The sequence below is a fragment of the Rissa tridactyla genome, chromosome 6 (assembly GCF_028500815.1).
Source record: "Rissa tridactyla isolate bRisTri1 chromosome 6, bRisTri1.patW.cur.20221130, whole genome shotgun sequence".
Classification (NCBI taxonomy): Eukaryota; Metazoa; Chordata; class Aves; order Charadriiformes; family Laridae; genus Rissa; species Rissa tridactyla.
The window spans coordinates 17,135,610-17,150,828 of NC_071471.1; the positions used below are offsets into that span (position 1 = coordinate 17,135,610).

Sequence of the window (15,219 nt, forward strand, 5' to 3'; positions counted from 1 at the left end):
CTGGATGTGAGAAGATTACAAGTGACAGGGAAGGCCTGCTTCCCACCCTCAAACCAGCCCTTTGCCATTATCCAGATCTGCTGGTTGTAGTGATAGGTGCACCATATGGCTATCGAGTCAATCCTGTCAGACTGGGCTGCTAAGAGGAAGAGGGTATTATTTAAAATTTCTTTTTCCAGGTATGTGATTATTAAACAAAGATCTGGGTTTGGTTTTGGGTTTTGGTTTTGGTCTTGTTTTTTAATAATATGCTTGCATATTCAGAAAGCCCGCCAGGTGGCTGGTTCTGTCCCTCATGATACGTTAGCTGACAAACATCGGACAGCTTTTCTTTAAGGCTAAATCGGTGTAACTGTCTCCAGGACATGGAGCAGCATCAAAGATCTTGAAGCTGATGGTCTTCAGGCCACACTGCTGGGCACAGTGATGTCCCTCATGCGTCCACAGAGCCAGTGTCATGCCACCAGCTCTGGCTAATAGTGGAAGCTAAAGGAGAGAGCCTAGGGAGCAGTGTATGCGTGCTCATCCCCACCATCCCCACTGCTGGAGGTAGCTTGAGTCACAACTACATCTAACTTGCAGTCCCCAAGATAAACACGGATGGTGGTGGGACTGTGGGCTGAGCACCTGGAGGTGGGGATGCTGCCGGCGAACGCTGGGATTGACCCTCCAGCACAACCGGAGCACACAGAGCACAGGGCTGAACCTTTCACTTTCACCTAGGACCGAATTGGATCTACTTGGACCTCGACTAGATGAGATGCTGACCCAAGCTGACTGACATAGTAAGTCACACAACCTATTGAAAGTAACACGGTAAATCTTCTGCCTCGTTTAGGAGTTAGAAAATCACACCCCTTCTCTCTCCCCCTGGGAGGAATGCAGGACTAGCCTCTAACCTCGGTAGCTTGAGTGCTAACTGACCTTGCCTTTGTGATACTTACTTCTAGGAATCCTCATTTGGCCCATCCTCATGTTTTTATTGTGTGTTTGGTTTCCTCTTTTGTCTCCAGTTTGTATAGCTGAACTCGCAGTGTTAAGGGAAGCTTGGCTTAGAAGAGGGAGGTGAAAGTGGCATTCAGAGGGTGCCAGATTTAGAGGGTTCTTGTACAGAATAGGATGATCAGGAGGAAGAAAAGCAAAAAAATATCCCTTCTGCTTTGTCTTACCTCCTCGTAATGGGTTTTTCTTCATTTTGTGTAGTCTATGCAGCACTTCGGCTTTTTTCTTTCCCAGCTGATGTAAATGTGTTCCTGCTGCATTTTGTTCTAACTTTTGGTAACAAATACTTTCTTTTTTAAAGCCAGTCCCATCCTTCCACCAAGCACTCCTCCAGGAATACAATCAGAAACTGAAGGAGACCCCTCAAATATATGAGATGTGCTTTTAAAATCATACTTTTTTAACCCTATCTTGGGCTAGGTTCTCTTTGTTTATTGTCATGACTTGTGACCTTAGGGAATTCATCTTATCAGGCTTTTCTCTGGTGGCGAGAAGCTTCATATTGAGTTTATCTTTTTAAGTGAAAGCTGAGATTCAGCAGTGATGACTTGATTCCAAGCTGCTGAAGCTTTAAACAAAGCATTAATAGTTGCAAAAGTTGAAGTAAGATTGTATTGGCTGTGAGTGCTGGGAATGGAAACCCTGCAGTAACTAGGTCGGCTGATAGCTGTGGCATTGTCACCTGGCTACCCATTAACTGCACTGGAGAAAGGACCTTAGTAGCTCAGACAAGCGATCACTATCTGCACTGTCTCCTTCTGTGCCATCGCCATCCCATGTGATATATTTTCAACCGTTAAAATTCTTTTGTTTTTCTGCCAAGCACCTCCCCTCCTTTCTTCTTCTGTCAGTCTGTTTTTATAGGGCTGCCTCATATTTACAGAATCCCTTGCTCAGGGATTAATCTGCAAATGTAGTAGCTAGTTTCAGTATTTGGACAAGCACCAGGGCAGCGCTGAGGTGTCTTTGCAAGTGTAAGGGAACAAACCCAACACCAGGGAGCTGCTTACCTGAGCTGCTCCATCGCCCGAGACTGCAGCAGCAACACGTTCATTAATCCTGGGGCAAATCCAGGTTGTTACTTCATGGTAGCAGCCTCCAAATATATTCTTCTTTTTGACCTTTAGAAACATGTTCTGGCTACGCTCCTACTGTTTTCATTAAAGAATTACCTGCTAGCTAAATGAACCACTTACTTAATCTGGTAAGAGCTGAAGGCTTGTCTGTTCATGAAGTGTTTGTCTATTGTCTTTAGCTTACACATACTGAATTGACCTATGCCAATTCTGTACCAGCTTGGGATAACTGGCTGGCATTACTGGCTAAATAATGTATATCCACCACTTTTGTCACATAGTAGGTTTATGTGGTTGCTGGCTGGGGCTAAACCACGACCAAGCACTTATGAACCCAGTGAGTCTGAGAGGAACAAGGACAGAAACATGGGAACATGTGGCTGCCTCAAGGAAGAGGCCAGATGAAGACTGGCAGCAGATTTTCTGGACTGAGAAAGAAGATGCTGAGCCAGCCTGGTATCGCACTGGGATCTGGAAACTTCCTACTCTAGGTAATGAGCAGGTTGCCGAGCTTGCAGATGGCAATGGCTTCATATTTCTGACCTGGAAGGGAACTCTCCTGTGAGTGTCCTGTCATTGCAGAGCTCCCACAAAGTGCATCCTTGCTGTTTGTCTTCTTCCTCTTATTCCAGACCATGTCCATTTCACGACCACCAGTGTTGCTCCAGGTATGTGTGATCCATAACCAAGCAGCTGCTGTTGGCTATTCCACTTTATACTTCCCCCAGTGCTGCAGAAATCATCACCAGAGCTGCCGAGGAGCATGCAGATAACTTGCAAAGCTGAAGTTACCCAGCAACGTATTGACAGCTACATCTTCAGACCTCAACACACTTCCTGATGGCTGTGGGAAGGAGCATTCTTTCATCTGAGGTGGCCTGTTTAAAGGTGCTAGCCTCCGACAGGAAGAGGACACAACAGCAAAAGAGGAGTCTTGGGAAGTTTTTGAGTTCTACCTGAAGTCCCAACACTGCAATCATTTCCACTGTACAACCCGATAAATCCTGCAGAAAAAGCCTTGCAATGCAGAGGACCCTGCTGGGGGGCACACCTGCCTAATGCAGGGATGGTTCCTTTGTGTGGAAGCAGAGATGGAGACTGCAGCTGGACAGCTGGACACACGGATCAGGACTCATCTAACCATGAGCTATTTTTTAGCACAGTGTTAAGATAACTGAGGCCCGAGATAATCTTGCCAACGTTGGAAAGTTGCTGGATGTTTTGTCTGTGTTTTCAGTACATTAAGATAATGTTCACTAGCTTAAAATAGCATGTTCTTATTTTAGCTATAGGGAAACCAACATGATTTTTGTTTTTGAAAATAGACACAGATTTAAGCATCAGATTTTCTGTCAACTGCGAGTTGCCATCTTTGTTTCATCACGATTGTACTCCTCTTCTGAACCAGCACCACCTTCCATTTCAAAGCGTTCTCCTTGGGCCTTCTCATATCCCTCTCTCTTGGGCAGCCAGCTGCAGTTGTTCAAAGTCAGCAAACATCCATGATTTTGTGAGGCTGGCCTGTCTCATCCCCTCACTCTTGATAAGCATCTCCTATTTTGAGAGTATCGCAACGGTACTCTGCTAGCGCGGCATTTATTATCTTCCCGACTTTTGCTCTCAGACTGCTTTTGCTTGTATTTAAGGTCACTGGGATGTTTCTAGAATAACTGCTGCTTCCACGTATTGTTTTCTTAGGGGTAGTGGGAGAGTCAGGCGTTGTGCTGGCAATCCAGGTGAGTGACTCCAAACTGTGCTTTCACCTTGTATAAAAGAGAGGTCCCAGCTGACCAAACTGTAAATGCCAGATTATTTGGGTTCAGTATTCGAAGTCTGGTTGTTTTCCTCATCGTGTAACTCCCACGTGTGTTGTTGGCTATAGAGGTCAGTAAGGCCTAACCCTGACGTGTGCATGGGCCAGTTGAGCTTGAGAAATCTTTGATCCCCTGCTCATAGGCTTTTGAGGGAGTGGTGGAGGAAGACTACTATTTAAATAAGTGTTTATTCTATTTGAAGAAGCTGGATTGCAGTCTGGGGGTGCAGTGTGGTCACTCCCAAAGCTGCAGGCACAACAAGCTGAGACATTACTTAGTGCTGCGTTTTAAGACCTCACAGCCCAAGATGGGATGCACCCAAATGAAAGTGGAAGGACGAAGCCTAGGGATGGGGCTGAAAGTCAGACTCCTAAGAAATGCAGTAGGTGCAGGCCATAGTAGTTGATGAGCACTGTAACCAGCCTTCCCCATTCGGAACAGTCTTTTCTTTCTCCCTGGAAGAAGGATGTTCTTTCCTCCATGCCTTACACTACTACAGGTCTTTCGTGAGAACAGACAAGTGCTTCCCCTTTCCCTCCCCCAAGATAATTAGCTTTTGAAACAGAATAGCAACAGTTGTATGCAAACAAGGAAAGAAATGCGATTCTTAAAGTTAGTTTTTACTAGGTGAAGTGCCCCATTTTCTTTTAACTTAGTCCTGAATTGCTCTCTAAAAGATTTTGCCGGTGTTACTCACAAAGAGGTGTTGTCATCAGCATCAGACTCCCTCCTGCTTCAGTTTATGTAAGGAACAAGATGCTTGTGTCACTTGTCTAGTGCTGGCTGCTGTGCCACCCATTTGAATTTAAAAGCATCTTCTCTGTATTATTAGTTAATGGCTGTTTATGCGCAAATAATTCTTCCTCTAAGTAAATTATACCTTTGATCTCCGTAAGTGGACACTAGGAACTAGGTCCATGCTAGAAGAAGTAGAGGCCTGTTGTCCTCTGTGATATTTTGATCTTGTGTTCTTCGTGCATCTCCATCTTCTGCTGCAGCCAGGCCCTGGTGTCCAGCTTGCCAAGGTAAGAAATGCTGCCTCGGTTAGAAGTAACAGCACTATAGTTCAGGCACTTGTTCCATGGCTTGATAAAACACGACCACCAAAGTAGCCTTGAAATGAAGGAAAGCTGTTCTGCTTGGCAGGAGCCTGGGAAATGGAGGAAACTGCCATTTATAGTGAACTATGTGGAGGTCTGGGTTTTAGTGCATGCTCAATGTTAATGAATGGTAAGGACATCGGTTGGACTGAAACTTCAGTTCTTGCGTCTATTCACAGAATATGCTAAGTGGCCCTTGTGCTGATGTGCGACCCAAACCATGGGAAATAAACCTAGTCTCAGATCTTATTGAAGTCTAAAGCAATGCTGACTTCTATTTTTCATTAAGGCTTGTCGATCTCGTGCACACATACCTAACTGATGAGTTCACGCTCAGTGACGCTCCAGAGCTGTGACTGAATTTTGCTCTGGTTTTTGGACTGCCTGAAGCTTAGACATGCTGGCCCCAGAATCAGTGTGGTCTTTGCGTTCCTTGTGATGGGCTTTTGCTAGTTTGCAACACAGATTTCCTACTCGGGTTGGTTGTAAAGACTCTCAACCTATTACTTGAGAAGAGCAAAAGAGGAAAAGCCAACACGATGATCTGTGGGCTCTGTAGGCACAGAAAACAGTAGCCTGGCCTCCACACCACTTGCTGACTAGCCTCAGGGTCCTTTGTTTCCTTCTCTACAGGACTAAACCTATCAGACTAGAAACCCACATGGACCCAAGGCAAACGAAACTGTTCAAGTGAAGCTCAATCTAAACAGGCTGAAGCCAAATGAGATTTTTTCCCCCTTGCTCTGTCTGGGGGAAAGAAGCAAACTGGAAAGAAGCAGAACTTTACATATTTTCAATAAATAAATACATAACTTTTGGTCAAAGTGAAATTTGACTTAACACATCTCCACACACGTGCTCTCCTGTACGAAGCCAGTACATATGTCTGTCTCATTTTCAGTTTATTTTTTCCCTCCTCCAGAGCTATTTTGTTTAGTTCACGGCCAACCTTTAAACTTTCACTTTGATGGTGAGAAGAATGTCGAGCATCTGATAAACCTGAACGTTGGTTTAAAAAAATTTGATTATAGTGCTTTCAGCTTGTTCCACATCACTGTTAGAGCAGCTGAAGTTTCAGCAAGTTTTAAAATATCGTTAAAAAAACGGAGCTTTTGCAATTTTTCAGCAGGGTGTCTTAATTGTCTCTTTTGCAAGAAATTTGAACTTGTGTGAAACTGGTCTTTAGGCAGCGTCATTAGACAGCTTTCAAGACAATCTGATACTAGTTATACGCAGGAAAGGTCTTTAACCTTAACTCTGTACGGCGGGAGCCAGGGAGCTCAGCAATGTGCATGAGCCCTACTTCCCAGCTTCCACATTAATGTGGAGGAATTAAATTGGCAGATTGTCAGCTAAGTAGCTGAGCAGGTGGAAAAATATTACTCTGAGCAGAGATTATGCTGTAGAAATGTACATTTTGCTACTCATTACCAGTAGTAAAAATCATTATTGCATTTTACCTAACTGAATTATGAATGACCTAAAGTTAGAAACGGTGCAGCTGATTTGGTAATATCCTTATGCAAATAACAATATTGCGAGAATTGTAATGATTTAAAATATAAAAAGAGGAAGCGCTGAAAAAGTTGTAGTATTTCCTGATGGGGAAGGGCAATTATCCGAGTACGCTTTAACTGCCCGTGTACCGGGCGTGAAGGTGTTACGCTGTTTGGAGCCTGCTCATTCGCTAGTTTGGTTTTTAAGCTGATCAGGGTAACCGGAACTTCACGCAGCCGTAACTTTCTGTGTGTGAACACAGCAGATTTGTAGTAGCTGTAGCCAGAAAAGAATGTTATGATTTTCTAGACCAAGCCCTCCTTGTCCCGTGTGATGTGGGCCTGCACTCTGTAAGAATACGTGCCCCCGGCTCCACTCTCCGCAGGCTTCCGGGGAGCCGGGGCTCCAGCCCCGCTCTCCAGGCTGCTCCTCCTGCAGTCTCCAGCACCCTGTGGGCTCCCACTGACCACCCTGAGGGCTGAAAGCTCCTCAGCTGGGAACACCAAGACTCAGGTAGGCTTTAGCTTCACTCCCCAGCCCAGAGAGCCTGCGTAGCCAGCACGGACCTCGCCAGGCTGCCAGTCAGTTGTGGTTTACCTGGTAGGCTGTGGTTTACCTAGGACAGGAGCAGGCAGGGGAAGTTCCGAGAGCACGGAGCGAGATGTGCTTACACAAGCTCGCAGGCTGCGGTTCGCTCGCAGCGTTGACATACCCCGAGAGCCTAAAGCGTGGCCGCTGCAGACCTTGGCAGGAGCGAGGAGCCCAGGGAGGTGCTGTGAAAGCTCCCGGGTAGCTGTCGGGCCCGGGGCTGTGCAATCAATCAGGGAAGCTGTCTGGAATGTAGGGCATTGGGACAGCTGCTCCAGGCCGGGCGAGGAGCTCGGAACGCCGCAACGCTGGGAGTTCGGAAAGCGTGACAGATACTTGTGCTGGCTGGTATCAGGGCCAGGAGGAGGAGCCCAGCTCCACGGCTGCGTTAAGTGTTACCAACCGTCGGGGAGAGAGTCGCGGTGCCTCTGACTACGTGTGAAATTTTGGAGGTGTGACATTGGAGAAAGAGGGGACCAAAGTCATCTTAGACTTGAGAAAGCAGGTAACTTTTAAAAGTTTGTCACTTCTAATTCTGGATTCTTAACTTTAGAGATGCTACTTTAATTTTTCTGCCGGTCGATATTGATTCAAAACAATGTAATTTTCCCATGGAGAGTGGAGAATTTTCATATTCCAGTGCAATTTCCATTTCCATGATATCTGCCCCAGGGAAAGACAGAAAAGCTTCAGAATTTCATACTCCTGTTAATGTGCTTGTGTATTAGAAAAAAGCTGGCCATTATTAGGTTTATTTCATTTTAGGAAAAAAATATAAATAACATACATATAACAAGCATCTAAAGAAATGAGACATGTATTTGTCTTTTTATTGCTTCCTGCCTACAGTAATGACCTGTTCCTCATTTCAGTTCTCCTCCCCTTTTAAAATTACAAAATATTGTCTCCTATATATCAAAATGTTAATATAAAAGGCTAAGAAAGCCTATCGTACCATATGTAATATTTCCATTTTTTCTTCAAGATGCAGTACCATACCGATGTATGCCAGAAAAGTCCAGTAACTGGCTGTGACATGACAAAACTATCTGTTTATTATCAGAAGCTCACCAACTAACCAATCCTAATTTTACAATCATTTCTGTCTAATGATACTGCTTATGAATAGATGGGTAAGGAAGGCTTAGGATCAAAGAGCAAACCGCAGATTTCACAATGTTTTATTGGCAAAACAACATGTTGATTTAGCCACTGCACTGGAGTCTGCAAACCTTCATTAAGTGCATTTTTCCTGAGATTACTTTGGCTACCATTTCTTTCCTGTCTTCGTATGACAAATCTTTGTCCAGGACCGGTGATCTGAAGTTGCTTTAGTCTGGCTTCGCATTTGAATAGAGCCCAGTGCTTTCCTTAGAGAAGCACCCAACTCTCTTCCATGGGAGTATTTCAGGTCCAGAAACAGTCCCATTTTAGGCATTGGAGCAGGTGCTCAACAGCTTGTTTACGAAGGAGGGGGTGACCAGGGTGTTGATCTGGGCTGGGATTTTGGGTGCCGCTTCAAAGCAGCTGTATCCACGCAGCAGCCGTTCCCACTTGCCTCCCCATCCGTCCATGCCCAAGGCTGTCAAACAAGCCATCAGCATCCAGGCTGGGAATGCCGGGCTGGTGAGTCCCACCAGTGATTTCTGGATGGTAGGGGTCTTTTTTCTATGATGCTCTGCTGGGAGGCAGGAAGCCTGGGGTTTGAGGACAAACGTGCCACTTGCCCTTCTGGCATGCCGTGATTCCTCCATCTTTTCAGAGCCAAGTCGTGTCAGTCAGGTCGGAGAGAAATTCCTTGGCACCACAGTGCCAAGAAGAGCTGCACATGCCTTAGAAAGCAGGTGCTGCGCCATTCGGTGCATCTGGCTGCAAGCAGAGGAGGAAAACATCATGGAGCACCTGGTGAACTAACTCTTTCTGGGTTAACTTGACCTGATGAAGCTTTGTCAATGACCAAAGTGAAGGGGTAGCCAAAATTACACGATGGCAAAAGTCATCTAGAGATTTGCCCGAGCACCAGCCCAAAGGCACAGCAGAGCAGTGTGAGGACCTCCTCAGCGTGCATGATGGCTGGTCCTGCAGCTGGGACCTTGCAGTCCCACAGTCTCTCTTAGGGGTAGGGAGGGTATTAGTCCAAGCTCCATTTGTAAACTTAGGATCTATTCCTCAGCCTATTGCCGGAGGGGTGTGTGCTGCACCAGAAATAGCTGGTGGCGTGGATCTGCAAGCGTGGAGGTCACCGGTAGCTTTGCAAGTCTCAGATTCCCAAATCTGGGATAGTGGCATGCACATGCCAGGTCAAAATAATGCTTACTTGAAACCTGCCTTATTTTCTGCTCCCCTGGCAGACAAAGCTTCTCACGGTCACTTGGGTCGGAGAAAGGATTTAACTTGTGAAACGCCTAAAGGTCTGTGAGATGAAGAGGTGTAATGCTCCTGCCTATTAATTGGTCCTGGCATTGGCAAACGGTTTGAGGAGAGAGCTATTAAGTGTGGCTGAAGGGCAGAGCTGGAGTTCAGCAGTAGGATGCTGTGTGGCGGTGTGGCATAAAGGGAAGGCCTGTGGCGTAGGGATGTGCGAAAAAACACTCTTGTAAGAAAATACTGAATGCAGTTGTGGGGCTGTGGTTGACTTGAGGTTACGGGGCTGGGTGGGAACACTGTGATAACGCCACATCATCTGGGGCGACTGTTGTTGTAGGAACCTACCTCACTCTTTGCTAGGTTAGCGATTGCACGTCGTCTGTTTGCTGTTCTGCAACAACAGCTCCCTTCAAGTCCTTGCCTACGTGGCCAACAAGAGCTGAAACAACTTTTATTTTTTGCTTATTTCTCCCTGAAGAGAAGAACCAGACAAACACCAGCAGACTCTGTCCCTATCTCACCTGGTTAGGCATGTTTTCATGGTGTCTCGATAATGCAAGTGCTGTAAAAAAAGAAATAGTCCAATGTTTATAGCAGCAGTGATGCAACGTTCATTCTTCTCAGCTCTGCAATTCCATTCCCATAGTCGTCTCCCAGGCTTGGGAGATGGGAGATACTGGGTGGAAAAATTAAAGACGGTTTCTTTCTGCACAGGAGCGCTATTGGCAGGGGCCTTGTTTTGAGGTGCTTCCAGCAGTGAATGGCTACTGGGGTGAGCGGGAAGAGCGGGGATTCGCTTGGAGCATGGGCTGCCCGGGTGAGGACTGGAGTGTAACCCCGGCGTCTCCCTGGCCGAGCAGGAGCGAGTGCTGCGTGTGCGGGTGGTGGGATGGCACCGCAGCCCCGGCACAGGGCGGGCAGGGACAAGCGCGGCGTCTGGCTGCAGAGCATGCCCCATGTCATTCCCTGCACTCATCCTGCCGCATCCCCGCTGCGGACGGACACCCAGGGAAGCATTGGCAGCCTAAGCAAAGGGTCGGGAGGTGCAGCATGTGGGGCCAGAGGAAAGGGGCATCGACAGAGCCAGCCAGGAGGCATGAAAATGGAAAAGATGAGCAAGAGGTGTCTGGGGAAAGGGAGTCCTGGTTTGCCAGAGCAGCAATCTGCGTTGCAGGTGATATTTCCTGGTGGAGCTGCTATTTCAAACAGGTGATGGGAAGAGAAGAGGCTGAAAGGGAACAGTCCTGGAAAAGTGCCTTCCACCTGAACTGCTTATACCTGCTGATTATCCCCAGCAGACCAGCTCCAGTCAATGTGACCCACAGGGCTTTTGGCAGGATGATGGTGGTGGTCTGCTCAAAGTCGAGGGAAGGGCTTCGGCAAGTTTTGGTGTCTTCTCTCTGTTTCTTGGAGAGGTTTTTTTATCATGTGAAAAGACTTTGCTGTACCTTCATCCTCATCTAAATCCAGACTCTTCTTTTTAATGTTGTCTCCATACATCTGTTCCTTTTCACTTAATGCACTTTAGCCCTTTTTCCTGGCATACTCAAGAAGCAAATTCCACAATAGTTACTGAACTCACTCTTCTGCCCTTCCTCCCAAATTGCTATTAATGTCACCTTTCCTTTTGTTCAGTACCGACTGTTGTTTGTAATCCTGCTGAATTACGTCATTACGTTTTGTGCCTACCCGCAGCAGGATCTGCAGCGATGCTGTCCCTTAACACCACCTCTTTCTTTTTGAAGCTTTCTGCCCACTAGAACTTTTTCTAGCAACATCAGAATCTGTTCTCCCTCCTAGTGCTGGGAAGTGTTTGTTTCACTTTTTCTCCGTCGTTAACTAAATGTCTAAATTCTCTCTTTTATCCAGTGATACAATCCCCATGTGGCACTCAGGGTTTTTAACGTTGTCCACTGTTTAATGTTGCTCTCTTCTCTCTGATTAATGATCGGGGTGAGGGATGTGGTGCTTAGAGTGTCATCTCCCTTCGTATTCTTCTTCATCTTCCTGCTCGCGGCTGCTGTGGCTCACCTTCATCTCTGCCTTCATTCGGCTCTGAGCCCTTCCCCAGCCTGGTTAGGACAGGTGTCCATTAGCAATAAATAACTACTAAAAGAAATAATGGATTTTCTTTGGTTTCATTTTCTGTATGTTTGAACGACTAGAAAAACCACGTGGGTTTTGCTTAATTTTAGAAAAAAACTTGGTTAGGAGTTACCACGCTCCCCACAGCAGAGGGAAATTCTCAGGAGCATGCTGTGTCCAGCTCTGGAACCCTCAGCACAAGAAGGACATGGACCTGTTGGAGCGGGTCCAGAGGAGTGCCACGAAGATGATCAAAGGGCTGGAGCACCTCTCCTATGAGGACAGGCTGAGTTGGGGTTGTTCAGCCTGGAGAAGAGAAGGCTCCGGGGAGACCTTAGAGCCCCTTCCAGTACCTGAAGGGGGCCTACAGGAGAGATGGGGAGGGGCTGTTTGCAAGGTCATGTAGCGATAGGACGAGGGGCCATGGTTTTAAACTAGAGCAGGGCAGGTTTAGATTAGACATTAGGAAGAAGTTCTTTACACTGAGGGTGGTGAGACACCGGAACAGGTTGCCCAGAGAGGTGGTGGAGGCCCCATCCCTGGAGACATTCAAGGCCAGGCTTGATGAGGCTCTGAGCAACCTGATCTAGTTGGAGATGTTCCAGCTCACTGCAGGGGGGTTGGGCTAGATGACCTTTAGAGGTCCCTTCCAACCCAACACATTCTATGATTCTATGATTCTATGACTCCCCAAAATAGTTAACGTCTTTATTTGGAGGAAGGCCCTGGCTCATTGAGGTGGCACACCGCATCCTTGAAACGTATGTGAGAAGTGCCCGACAGTGGTGGTATTGGAATTCAACACCACCAGAAAAACATCAGAACGTCGGTGGATACACGCCAACATTTTCACGCAGGCTTCTAATTTTAGGTGTTAACCTTTCCAGTGCCCTGAAGATGCCTTCAAAATCTCCAGAATCACTGACCTCTTCAGAAAATATTGGCCTAAATGCTTTACAAGTACTTTACATTGTTAAAAAAGTATTAACACAGCTTTATAGAAATGAGTAATCTTTAATAATTGCCTTCAGCTTCTCAGGCAGTGTGTAACTGCTTATTTTGAGAGAAATGCTCGGCGCAGCTTGAGAAAGAGCAGCCAATTCCCCTGGGAGCAGAGGAATGGAGACCAATAGGATGTAGTAGCAACTCAACTATCCTTAATTTCAGACATCCTCAGTGACGTTGGCTTTCAGAACTGGAAGTGCCTGGATGTGACTGCGTGCACATTATACATGTGCACATTATGAAACAATTGGTTGCTCAATGAGTATTTTTAATTAGTATTTTCCTTTTAAATGCTCCATTTACCCTCTTCACGCCAGGTATTTTTGCCACGTGCAGTTTTTATTGGAGTAAACATACTCCCGTCAGATATCTCCTTCAAGCCAGTTCAGAGATATCTTGACCCTCTTTTGATGGTTTTCCTTCCCGTGACTCATCCCTTTAATCCCGCTTGTGTTTTCTGAAGTGAACTCTGCGTAGTCGTATTGACCCCAAGAGTTACAGACTTAAAGGACAGATGAGAGGATATATCAGATAAGAGATCTATTTTAAGAAAAACATTTTTCTTGGGTTGTACACTTTTTAGATTTAATGTCTTTGCAAGAAGTAACACCTCAGTTATTATTATATTCAGTGGGCAAAATAAGGCATTGCAACACAACCGTACTATACAAGGTGAACTGTCTGTTGATTTTCTCTTTGCTGTTCATGTTGTTTGGGGTCCTTCTTGCTTTTCCAGCCAGAAGATGAAAAATGGCCTCAATGGTCCCACTTCTAATTAAATCTGTGAAGCAGGTCTGAGTTCCAGCTCGTCAGGAAAATGGTTGAAGGCTTCAATTTATTAAGATCTTCATGAAAACAATTTATATACGAAAATCAATCGACATTTTCAGAAACTTGGCCTTTTAGTTAGTAATTCTAAGTGTTTTGCAAAGCTGCAATTTACCTGACCCTGGGGAAAAGCAGAGCTTATTAAGCCCATGAAAATCAGAGACTGGTTTGCTCCAGAGAGGATCAGTCCTGGAGTCCTGAGCACACGCTGCTTTTCCAATAGTTTCTGTGAAGGAGAACCATCAGCTTCTGCGAAGAGCACGAGGCTGTGGAGGCTTCCCAGGGGGGGCCTAAGGGGGCGAGAGGAGGAATATCCTGGGCTCAGAAGATCGTGCAGGTTCAGTTAAAGGTAAAGATGTATCATGCCTGGGGTTGATATCTAACATTTAGGAGAGCAAAGCAGATGGCAGCTCATAGAATTGCTGTTTCTTCCTCTCCCTCGGCGGTAAGGGGCAAGAGGAGAGGTCGTCCTTCTAGGAAGAAGGCAGCCAGTTACCTGCCTGCATCAGCTCCACGGTGTAGCATAAAGCCTCATTTAGAACCTGGTAATGAACTTAATTTAAGCATGTGTGTCCCTGCCCTTGCCTTGCTGCTCTGCATTATGGACTCGCAAGTTTGCTTACGCTAAAGGGCAGAGCAAAAATAAATTTCCATACTCCCAGGCATGTTCCATCAGCCTGTGTTGGAGCATGGGCCGGTGTCCAAATAGTTTGGCTATGAAGTGAATTTGGGCTCCAGGACAGGCTCAGACCTGCTCTTGAAATTGCACGGCGATGACACCAGGGTCCTGCTTTTGGTATTTGCAGTTGACCGTCTGCCACCGCTGCGACCCCCAGCTGCGACAGCACTGCTCTTGGCATCCCAGCTTGGACTACCCTTGCCCCCCTCCGGTTAGCGGGGAAAGGGGCACCCCGTTTGGCATCACCGGTGACCAGGAGCTGCTGAAAAGCTGTGTCGGTTGGAAATTTGATATTCAGTAGGTGAAGCTGGAGCTCGGGTAGACAAAGAGCCTCTTTTGCTTGATTTTTTTGGGTACGCTCATAGTTTCGCTTGTGCAGACTGAAAAGCTACAGAGACCTGGTGTCTTTGGGTCTTCATCCTGGGAGGTGGCCCGTGTTGGGGGGCTCTGTCTGGGCTCCCGGGTGCCGGGGAGTGTCACTGTGCGTGGGGACATCCCGGGGCGCCGCGGTCCCGCTCAGGAATAGCGCGGTGCGTGTGCCTCCCGGTGGTCCCGGACAGGGAGGGCTAGCGGGAAGGGCTGACGGCGACAGCAGCGCTGCGGGTTACCGGGGGCTCTCAGGTCCCCGGTTCCCGGACGCCGCCGCAACCCGCGGTGTCTCAGCCGCCCCGGGGCGGCGGGGCCGGGGCCGGGGCCGGGCGGGGCGGCGGGACTACAGCTCCCAGGGCCGCGCGGAGCCGCCGTGACATCATGTGCGGTGGCTCCGAGGTCACATGCCCCGCCGGCCCCTTTGTTTTGAGCGGCGCTGGCAGCGCGACCGGCGGCGGCGGAGAGGCCCCGAGCGCACCGCGACGCACCCCTCCGCTCCCCGCCGGACCCGACGCGGCCCGACCCGAGCCCCCAGGCAGCAGCTCCCGCGGGACGCAGCGCAGGGGGCCCGCTCCCGGCTGTGAGTGCGGGGCGGCGGGGTCCGGGGGCGGCAGGGCTCGGCGGACGGCGGGGCTCGGGGGGGGCGGCGGGCCGGTGGCGGCCGGGGAGGGCGCGGGGCTCGGCCGAGGCTTGGCTGCGGCGGAGGCGGGGGCAGGGCGCGGGGCCGGCCGAGGACCGTTAGCCGCCGCGGCGGGGACAGCGCGTCCCTGCCCTGCCGGGCAGCGCGGGGCGGCGGTGCCGGCGCGGTG

At 48.1% G+C, this 15,219-nt stretch overlaps 1 protein-coding gene across 8 annotated transcripts in view; it reads left to right on the forward strand.

Moving 5' to 3' along the window:
* The first annotated feature begins 7,431 nt into the window (after window positions 1–7,431).
* Window positions 7,432–15,219, forward strand: part of KLHL24 (kelch like family member 24) — a 30,404-nt gene continuing 22,616 nt past the window's right edge. For 3 of the 8 annotated variants that reach the window (XM_054207595.1, XM_054207591.1, XM_054207596.1), the window contains exon 1: window positions 14,102–14,338. The gene's annotated coding sequence lies outside the window, so the exon portion shown is untranslated. Of the gene's footprint in view, window positions 7,583–14,101; window positions 14,339–14,826; window positions 14,991–15,219 lie in introns of those variants that run through there. The other 5 variants (XM_054207594.1, XM_054207588.1, XM_054207592.1 and 2 more) reach the window with 3 other exon arrangements.